This window comes from Triticum dicoccoides, chromosome 5B, assembly GCF_002162155.2.
Source record: "Triticum dicoccoides isolate Atlit2015 ecotype Zavitan chromosome 5B, WEW_v2.0, whole genome shotgun sequence".
Lineage (NCBI taxonomy): Eukaryota > Viridiplantae > Streptophyta > Magnoliopsida > Poales > Poaceae > Triticum > Triticum dicoccoides.
In genome coordinates this window covers 462,575,355-462,585,481 of record NC_041389.1, presented here as the reverse complement: position 1 = coordinate 462,585,481, position 10,127 = coordinate 462,575,355, and the positions used below count along the sequence as shown (strand labels likewise).

At 47.1% G+C, this 10,127-nt stretch overlaps 1 long non-coding RNA gene, 2 other non-coding genes and 1 pseudogene across 15 annotated transcripts in view; all 4 read right to left on the bottom strand.

Annotated features, from left to right (window-relative positions):
- Positions 1-5,825, bottom strand: part of LOC119310829 — a 7,867-nt gene extending 2,042 nt beyond the window's left edge. For 2 of the 13 annotated variants that reach the window (XR_005150758.1, XR_005150756.1), the window contains exons 1-11: positions 5,224-5,825; positions 4,641-4,726; positions 4,429-4,532; positions 4,054-4,180; positions 3,876-3,970; positions 2,239-3,654; positions 2,092-2,153; positions 1,834-2,004; positions 1,669-1,754; positions 1,054-1,139; positions 786-960 (exon numbers count right to left, since the gene is read on the bottom strand). This is a non-coding gene — a long non-coding RNA (uncharacterized LOC119310829). Of the gene's footprint in view, positions 1-6; positions 184-785; positions 979-1,053; positions 1,140-1,668; positions 1,758-1,833; positions 2,005-2,091; positions 2,154-2,238; positions 3,655-3,875; positions 3,971-4,053; positions 4,181-4,428; positions 4,533-4,640; positions 4,727-5,022 lie in introns of those variants that run through there. The other 11 variants (XR_005150759.1, XR_005150763.1, XR_005150762.1 and 8 more) reach the window with 11 other exon arrangements.
- Positions 2,240-2,326, bottom strand: LOC119313472. The gene has a single exon (XR_005151753.1). It is a non-coding gene; the product is annotated as a small nucleolar RNA U31b (small nucleolar RNA).
- LOC119313394 lies at positions 2,687-2,782 on the bottom strand. Its single transcript, XR_005151684.1, has one exon. It is a non-coding gene; the product is annotated as a small nucleolar RNA Z43 (small nucleolar RNA).
- On the bottom strand, positions 2,900-2,979 carry LOC119313334 (annotated as a pseudogene).
- Positions 5,826-10,127: the final 4,302 nt, after the last annotated feature.

Here is a 10,127-nt window from a genome sequence, read left to right as displayed (position 1 = left end):
GGGTCTGGTGGCTGCGGGAAGCTAAGAGAGACAACTGTAGTAGATATTTCCTCGGTCATTTGAAGGCCGTCGGCCCATAGGAGAAACAGGCCATGCGCATGCTTTGAGGTAAATGTTTGAGTGAAAATAAGGAGCAGGGAATTAACTAAATTCGCCTTCTTCTTTTAGTTAAGCGGTTGAAACCTAAAAAGTATGAAGCTAATCAAGCCATCATGATAAAGCAGAGGATATTCTTAAAAAAACACAAAACAGCTATAAATGTTCTAAAAAACAATCTATGTCATTCCATGCTCATTTTATCCACTACTACTGGAATTACTTAGAAATTGTTACTTTTGGTGTACCATTTAATGGGTCTTAAAAAATTGCACATCTTTTTTGTGTTAGGTAGGCATCGCTAAATTTTGAGCATGGTATAAGTTATTTGAAGATATGGGAAAGCCGTCTCAAGAGGGTGTGAATGGATGAAGATTGGAATTCAAAACAAATGGCGATAAAATATAAGAAAGCACTCCATGGAATATATTTGATCACTCGGCACTAAGTAGGCAAATAACAGCAGGGAAAAGCTGAATTAAGGATAATTTTGTCTGGCATTCTATGAAAATAAATTTGGTCTCACTGAACTAAGAACTGAAATGAGTACTCAACTCTGAATTTAAAATTCCCACTGAATGCCTATTGGGATTCAAAGAAGGGCAAAAGGACAATGGCGATATCTACAACGTATAGTAGTTGGTTCGTTCGAGGACATAAATAGAGGTGGTGTCATGACAGCAGCTTACATCATTCCGCACAAAATACAGCAAGTGCATCCACAAAAGTTTGCTGTGCTGGCGATCCTCAGACCTGATGGCTAGACCGTTGCTACGATGCAGGAGAGCTGAGAAAATCTCTTGATCAGCATATCCATCTAGTAGCTAATTTAGCTTGATAAGCAAGCAGAACATAGAAGATACCCTGTGGAAGAAGATGCAACTACAATTATTTTATAACAGCATCTCGTGTATTGCGGATTCACCAGAAACAAAATTCATGAAGGGATGGTCATACCATATGTACACGTCTAGATTAGTTCATCGAAGAACTACTGCTTTGCTTTCTTTGGAGTGCCGGCGCCTTTGGCAGCAGCGTTCGCTCTGAGTTGCAGCCATTAGCAAAAATAAGCGGCATGTCAGTAAAGATAGTACCAGCATAAAGAACAAGAGTTATAGAGTATAATAACTGCAAGAACAAAAAGATTACATGCAATAAATATAGGGCATAAATTAGCGGTAGATTAACTAAGCAAAAAAAAAACACACACAATTCAGTTACATGGCTGATGAATTGTATATATCAAGCAAGCTATTTTCCATGCAGTAGCAAAGACCACATGTACATGCGTCAGAAATGGAATAAGAGCATGGACCAGTACCAAGCAAAACATATTGCAGCCTGAAGGTAAAAGGTTGTTTCACTGGGCATTTAGTAAATTTCAATCTAACAACGATAAAAAAAAGGGTCTGATGAAATGCCATCGTATGCATTAGTTAAGAAGAAAACGTCTATGAAATTACACAGAATCAAGCCTTGGATTGTAAAGAAGACACGACAATGGAAGAACAGTGATCATCATGATATATCCTACACGAAACAGCTTGAATGTAACAGACTATGAGTCTTTACCTCTTGTTTTTAGTCTGTTCGGAAAGAACATTCTTTCCATCTCCAGCTACTGCGGTCTCAGTCTCTTGATCAACTTGTTTAGGTTCCTGCTACAAAACATTGTGATGGATCAAGCATGGTTTGTGCAAAAGGATGAAGACAGCTGCATGTGAAAAAGGGACGAACATTTGGCTGGATACAGCTTGAACTACATCTCCAGCAGAAGGACTCTTTTCAGCTTCGGTAGTAACATTTCCAGTAGAGTTAGACAGGTCTGCTCCCTTAACCTCAGGCCCTTTAATCTTCAAAGGTGAAGTAAAAAGCTTGCGACGAGAGCTTTTTGGGCATTGTGATTTGCTGTTTCACAAAACGAAAATACATTAGGTATAGACAAAGGAACAAGAACCTTCAAACCATCTGATACGACAAATGTAGGATGGATACCTAGGCGTTTTAGGCATGATAGCCCGCCCTTTGCCTTTGAATGCAGATATAGGAGTGTTCATCTGCCAAAGAAACAACTCGAAGAAATGACTAAGTGATTGTATGGGAAGAGATTAGGGTGCATCGAAATATGGAATCATTATCTACCGAATCAGATTCGGAAGTATGTCAATCAGCAAAGATCCACCTATGCAGACCGTAAGAGTGGAGCGACAGATATGAAGTCGTCATCCTCAAACTGGTTCGGAAAATCATTGCAAACGTCAAAGTATCTATTGTGCAATCGCAATCAAAGTTCAAAATGTTTTGAAGATCCGAATACCTCTTGCGATCAAGCTGAATTTAGAAAATTGGTGAACAAATCACAACAGACTCAAAAGCAAATGGATAGGAGCTCAGTAAGAAAGTAGCGATTGATAATCACACCCAGAAGATCATATTTATTTAATTGTCTCATCACTGCTCAAATCCAAGCAAATAAAAAATCACCCTATTTATTAGTCAAGTGGAAATTGCTTCTCTATTAGTTTAGTCTAATCATAGGGCAAACAATAGAAAAGAATTAACATGTCGAACCAAGATAGTACTAATAAGAGGACTCAGAATATGGGTGCTGATATAGCAGGATGGTTTGCAAGGCAAATAAATGCCAGTCTCGATGAACAAGACCAAATATCAATCTTCACCGTCCTATAATGAATCAATACAACTACACCTTGTCAATGCAATGTTCTACATGTAATATGAAAAAAAAACAGACAAACTAAGTTGTTTGATTCTCCTGAAAAGGCGTGAGATTGAAAGGTGGTCAGATAGGAGCGAAAGACTATTTTTGTTCAAGCAATCACAATTCGATCATATGAACCATGCACTTGTAATCATCATTTGGGAGGCAGAAAATCAAATCGAAAGAAAAATGGAAGAAGGATTCCAGGAATCGCAATGCCTCAGACCTCACCTTAATGTTGAAGGCAGCAAGGCATCAAAACCAAAATGAGAACAGAGGATTGAGGAAAACTTGGTTAGACCATTTGACTCGAGAGTTGGCAAACACTGCAAAGGGTTGGTAAGTAAACCATCTCGCTATCCGCAACCACTGCATCCCTCTCAGATCCGAGTCCTGTAAAAAAACTAAACTCCAACTAAGAGGGAGAACATGACCTAAGCGCAAACACGACAAAAAACAGAAGAAAATAATTGTTGAGAAGATTGGAAAAGACATATGATGTTTTCTCTCGGATGCCAACCACAAGGGTAAGCATGGATTATGTAGACATATCAACATGGCATCAGTTCAGACCACCCGTTTGCTTTTACGATTTTCATGGAGAAAGATTTTAAACCAAAAATCATCAACAAAGACCAAATCAAATAAAAAAATTATCAACTAATCAGGAGGCCAAAACAGAGACCAGATAGCAAAAATTTATAGCTGAAAAACCATATGTTGTTGCGACAGATCGTCAGAATGATAACATATATCTCATCAATAGCAGAACCAAGAACCATATAGTAGGCTCAGCAGAAACATCATCTCTCAGTTCTTCTGCTCCATGTAGTAGGCTGTGTTACATTTATACAAAACATGAATTAAAGGCCAAAAGATGTACATAAACATCAGTCTAATAAGAATTAAATGGAAGAACCAAGAACCACTTGAACACACACAGTTCTGTTCAAGAACCATCTAGTGCATTGTGATCTAAAAATATTGAATCAAGTGAAATGAAATAGAGAGATGCCCGGAAGGAAATGGAGCACACAGTATACAAACCAGAAAGTACCTTGTAACAGCACCCATCGATCGCGCCCGAAGGTCTATACGGGAAACTTGCTTGTTGGTGCGCAGGAATGATACTGCGCATTTGAGGTCCTCTTTCTAGAAGTAAATTAGCGTGAATTTCAGAATACAGTGAACAGCGCTATGAATGCAGAAGAACAAAATGTGTACTGATTATATACCTCATGCCAACCAAGGCTGACATAATCTCCGTCCGATGGACCTGAACCGGAAAAGTCTAGTGCGAAAACTGTGATGTTTGAAGGAAGAAGTACTACAGCAACTTCATTTGCATCTGCTCTGCATCAGCTGCATTGAGTTAGAGAAAAATCCTGTTAAATATTGAAGAAGGTATTGGTGATTGCTCGAGGTGATAAGCTAAATCATAATTAGTAAGTACATAGATTTGTAAATTTGTGCTATTAATCCAGTGCTGCAGTTTCCAAAGTCTAGAGGTATGTTAGCTAAAGCAAGGCACATTAAATAAGAATGCCAAACTAACAAGTGCCCAATGCATGAGCAAACATATGCTAACAGTGATCACGCAGGGTAAGCACCTATTTCCATGGCAGTAGATCACACACGGGAGGGCATTATTTTCTGGAACGAAAGCAAGAAGATAGTGGCTGCATTTTAAGGTATGGCCCCTTGCATTTGTGAGCTGCCATAAGGTATACCAATAAGGTTATAAACAAAGATGTCCCCAGTTGGCGTCACTTCTCATCAGCAAACTAAAGAAAGAAGAAACCTCGATAATTGGTCTCCGTACCTGCCTCCAAGTCTAGTTGTTTATACCTTCGCCCTGCAAGCATAAACCCTCTCTCCCATAAGGACTGATCTGGGTTATACTCTGACCTGCAAATTAGCCATTCAATCCCATCAGATCAGCTGCAGATGCTTAAAAGCAACTGCAGATTGGAGTATAACTGTATAATTAATCTTATGATACTAACAAAGTGGACTGCGAAAGTAGCAGACTTATTCACAAAACTACAAGCTCCTTTTCATTCTTTTTTTCACCTAACAAATCATCAATAGAGTAGATGGCTTTAATTATTCAGACAAAAATGCTATAAATATCTTAAGAACAAAAAACAATAATTTGCAAAAATGCTTATTTTCAGCATAACAATTATATGTTGCTTATTCACCTTGACAGCCATGGCTTTCTGCTCCAAGCCCGTGCAGACCCATATCCTCTATGGTTTGCTGTTCCAAAACTGAGCAGCCCCTTCTTCAGGAGAGAAGAAAGGAGAAACGACGCGAGCGAGCGCGCGCGCGCACACACACACACAAACACACACAAACACACACACAGAGACAGGAGAAGAGAAAGGAAAGAGACGGGCTACCCTGTGAGGATCATACTACACACCGGTTGCCTCCCAGTTCATGCCAATCTTGCTAAGGGGCACCGGCCTGCTGCAGGCGCCTCTGGTCGCCCGGCAACACCTACGACTGGCCACCACGAACGACGCACACCTGAAGACGACCAAGGGCCGTCGCTCACGGCGCCGCTCCTGTCTTGACGGCTGCTGCCACCTGTCCAGGGCACCGCACTACACGCCGCGCTCACCTGCACTGACCGTCAACCCGCATCGCTCGAGCCGACGCCAGCACTGGGTCTCCTCTTCTTCCAGATCCTGGCCGGCAGCTGAGCCGGGTAGAGCTCCTCCCCACGTCTTCCTCACAGTATGGGCTCTCCTCCTCCCGCAACTTCCTCTCTCGCGGATACGGTGGTGGTGCAGCTAGCCGGTGGCGCGCTGTGCTGGAGGCCGTGGAAAGGAGGGAGGAGGCGTTGCTGGATGGGTAGGAAGGAGGAGGCACCGCCGGATGGGGATGAAGGCGGACGAGGAGGAAGGAGAAGGCGCCGCCAGATGAGGAGGAAGGAGGAGGCGCCGCCGGGTGGAAGGGAGGTGGTGTCGAGGGAGTGGAAGGAATCGAGGAGGCGTGATCTGTTTTGACCGCTCGATCTTGGGCTTTTTCACCAGGAGCGTCATTGGTCACCGACCCAGTCGACGAGCCCTTCGCTGCAGTGTGGACCAATGATTATATGGGTCAACTGGCAGCCACCCAGTGAAGCAGTGCGAGGTGTAACAAAATTTAGTAGTGAATAGTAAAAACCAACGGTGAAAAACGAACGAGAGAGTTGATCGAGTGGCCAGCGATCACGCGCGCGGCAAGGCCTCCAGATCGGCGGGTTGCATAGCTAGATTTATATGTTCAACGTCGACGATGAAATCTACTCCTCCGTTCTTATCTCTTATAACCACATTTTATAGTCTATCGCCAGCCGCTAGCCGGGAATTGGAGGTTCCTCCGCATTGTGCCTCATGCTGTTGATTCAGTCTACTCATTGTTTCTCACGCTGAACGGAAGGCTGGAGCTTTGTCTCCTTGAACCTTGCCAGTTGCTACTGTTGTTAGCTGGAGCGGCTCGCTATGCCTTCTCATATAATTCTTGTGGTGCCAACGCATGAAACGCGCGCGTTTCCACTCCATGGCAAGTCAGCGCCTACTCCTAGCCCTGTTTCTCACGGCCGTCGTCTTGCTCGCCGGAGCAATGGCTACCACCATCCCATCTTTCTTGTTGGAACCGCAGCCCTCTAGCTACCTCTCCTCTCACTCAAATCGAGGTAAAAGAAAAAGAACAGTGGACACAAGATTTTCCGGCCGACGCACGAACACCACCACGGGCACACGAACACCCCAATCCTTTTCTTTCTTACAATGGCTACATGGCTACTCACGGCTCATACCGGCGCCTCCGTTTGACCAGTACATGGGTATTTATACATGGGCGCACACACGACCCTCCCACCCCACCGGCCACTAACTCCACACACACACGCACGCACTGAGCTAGCTACATGCACGGCAACAACCACCATGCACTCACCTCACGTAACAACCTGGACCCACTAATCACTGGCCTTATCTTCTACTGAAAACTCTCTAACAGCCACACACGACTTGACCAAGCTACTCCCTCCGTTCGTAATTACTTGTCTCGAAAATGGATGTATCTAGAACTAAAATACATCTAGATACATCCATTTCTACGACAAGTAATTCCGAACGGAGGGAGTACTAACCAACAATCATGCATGGCTCGGCTAACAAACTTATGCATGTCAAGATTATGTCTAACAGTCTCCCCCTAATCTTGATTTGCCATCGCTCGAGTTGTTGCAACTCCTGTCATTGTCGTCGTCACAGCCGTGACCCAGCCCGCGGACCCGATTCGACGCATCGACGCCGGTGGCACCACCACGGACCCAATCTGGAGCACTCACGCCGGTCTCACCGTGCTCCGTCACGACTCCGGCGGCATACGCCGAGTTCCTTCTCCGCCGGCGACACAAGCCTAGCGTCCCTCTGCGCCCCGCACGTCCCGCGCGCACCCGATGCGCCCGACGAGCCCGACCGCACCAGTGCATCCCACACGTCCCGCGCGCACCCGACGAGCCCGACCGCACCAGACGCTCACCGCGCGCCGCCTCCGCGTCCGCCATGGCAGCCGCCAGCGATAAACGCCGGAAGGATGTAGCCGAACTCGAGCACGGACTCGAGCACAACGACGACATACGCCTCCTCCCAACGTCAACCGCACGCTCGCACGTGCGCCCGTGGTCCCGACGCTCCCGACGCGTCTAGTGCGCACCCGGCACCCATAACACGCACCGGTCGCGCCCGGCTCGCCGCCACGGCTTATTGCCCTGCACCGCTGCGGCCTCAACCGCAGCGCAGCACCTCCATGCCGTTGTGTGTCGTTGAAGCCGCCACCACGCAGGTCCTCCACGGCCTCCTCACCGTGCCGCCGCAGCCACCGCGACCTCCTCGCCGCGCCGCGCACCTCCATAGACCGACACACGGCCCGGAGCATCGCGCAACCGCCGGTGAACTCCGCCACCGCCGGCACCCCTCCGGCAAGGGGACGACACCCAAGATGAACCAGCTCATGATACCAATTGTTGGAACCGCAGCCCTCTAGCTACCTCTCCTCTCACTCAAACGGAGGTGAAAAAAAAAGAACAGCGGGCACAAGATTTTCCGGCCGGCGCACGAACACCGCCACGGGCACACAAACACCCCAATCCTTTTCTTTCTCACAGTGGCTACATGGCTACTCACGGCTCATACCGGCGCCTCCGTTTGACCAGTACATGGGTATTTATACATGGGCGCACACACGACCCTCCCACCCCACCGGCCACTAACTCCACGCACACACACGCAGTGAGCTAGCTGTTGGAAATATGCCCTAGAGGCAATAATAAATTGGTTATTATTATTATATTTCCTTGTTCATGATACAATTGTATTGATAGGAAACTCAGATACATGTATGGGTACATAGACAACATCATGTCCCTAGTAAGCCTCTAATTGACTAGCTCGTTGATCAATAGATGGTTACAGTTTCCTGACCATGGACATTGGATGTCGTTGATAACGGGATCACATCATTAGGAGAATGATGTGATGGACAAGACCCAATCCTAAGCCTAGCACAAAGATCGTAGTTCGTATGCTAAAGCTTTTCTAATGTCAAGTATCATTTCCTTAGACCATGAGATTGTGCAACTTTCGGATACCGTAGGAATGCTTTGGGTGTAGTAAACGTCACAACGTAACTGGGTGGCTATAAAGGTGCACTACAGGTATCTCCGAAAGTGTCTGTTGGGTTGGCACGAATCGAGACTGGGATTTGTCACTCCGTGTAAACGGAGAGGTATCTCTGGGCCCACTCGGTAGGACATCATCATAATGTGCACAATGTGACCAAGGGGTTGATCACATGATGATGTGTTACGGAACGAGTAAAGAGACTTGCCGGTAACGAGATTAAACAAGGTATCGGGATACCGACGATCGAATCTCGGGCAAGTACAATACCGTTAGACAAAGGGAATTGTATACGGGATCGATTGAGTCCTTGACATCGTGGTTCATCCGATGAGATTATCGTGGAACATGTGGGAGCCAACATGGGTATCCATATCCCACTATTGGTTATTGACCGGAGAACGTCTCGGTCATGTCTGCATGGTTCCCGAACCCGTAGGGTCTACACACTTAAGGTTCGGTGATGCTAGGGTTATAAAGGAAGTTTGTATGTGGTTTCCGAATGTTGTTCGGAGTCCCGAATGAGATCCCGGACGTCACGAGGAGTTCCGGAATGGTCCGGAGGTAAAGATTTATATATGGAAAGTCCTGTTTTGGTCACCGGAAAAGTTTCGGGTTTTATCGGTAACGTACCGGGTCCACCGGGAGGGTCCCGGGGGTCCACCAAGTGGGGCCACCATCCCCGGAGGGCTGCATGGGCTAAGTGTGGGAGGGGACCAGCCCCAGGTGGGCTGGTGCGCCCCCCCACAAGGCCCAAGGCGCATGGAAGAGTGGGAGGGGGCAAACCTTAGAGTAGATGGGCCCTAAGGCCCACCCCAGGTGCGCCTCCCCTCTCTCCCCCTCTGGCCGCCACCCAGATGGGATTTGGGGGCTGCCGCCACCCTTGGGGAGGGAACCCTAGAGGGGGCGCAGCCCCCTCCCCTTCCCCTATAAATAGTTGAGGTCTAGGGGCTGCCCAACACATGAGTTTCTCTCCCTCTTGGCGCAGCCCTACCTCTCTCCCTTCTCCTCTCCCGCGGTGCTTGGCGAAGCCCTGCAGGATTGCCACGCTCCTCCACCACCACCACGCTGTTGTGCTGCTGCTGGACGGAGTCTTCCTCAACCTTTCCCTCTCTCCTTGCTGGATCAAGGCGTGGGAGACGTCACCGGGCTGTACGTGTGTTGAACACGGAGGTGCCGTCCGTTCGGCACTAGGATCTCCGGTAATTTGGATCACGACGAGTACGACTCCTTCAACCCCGTTCTCTTGAACGCTTCCACTTAGCGATCTACAAGGGTATGTAGATGCACTCTCCTTCTCCTCGTTGCTGGTTTCTCCATAGATAGATCTTGGTGACACGTAGGAAATTTTTTGAATTTCTGCTACGTTCCCCAACACTAGCTACATGCACGGCAACAACCACCATGCACTCAGCTCATGTAACAACCTGGACGCACTAATCACTGGCCTTATCTTCTACTGAAAACTCTCTAACAGGCACACACGACTTGACCAAGCTACTAACCAACAATCATGTATGGCCCGGCTAACAAACTTATGCATGTCAAGATTATGTCTAACAGGCCAAAATCGGAACCATCAGAGCACGACGATCACCGGAGACACGACCGGAGTGGAGGAGGAAGAA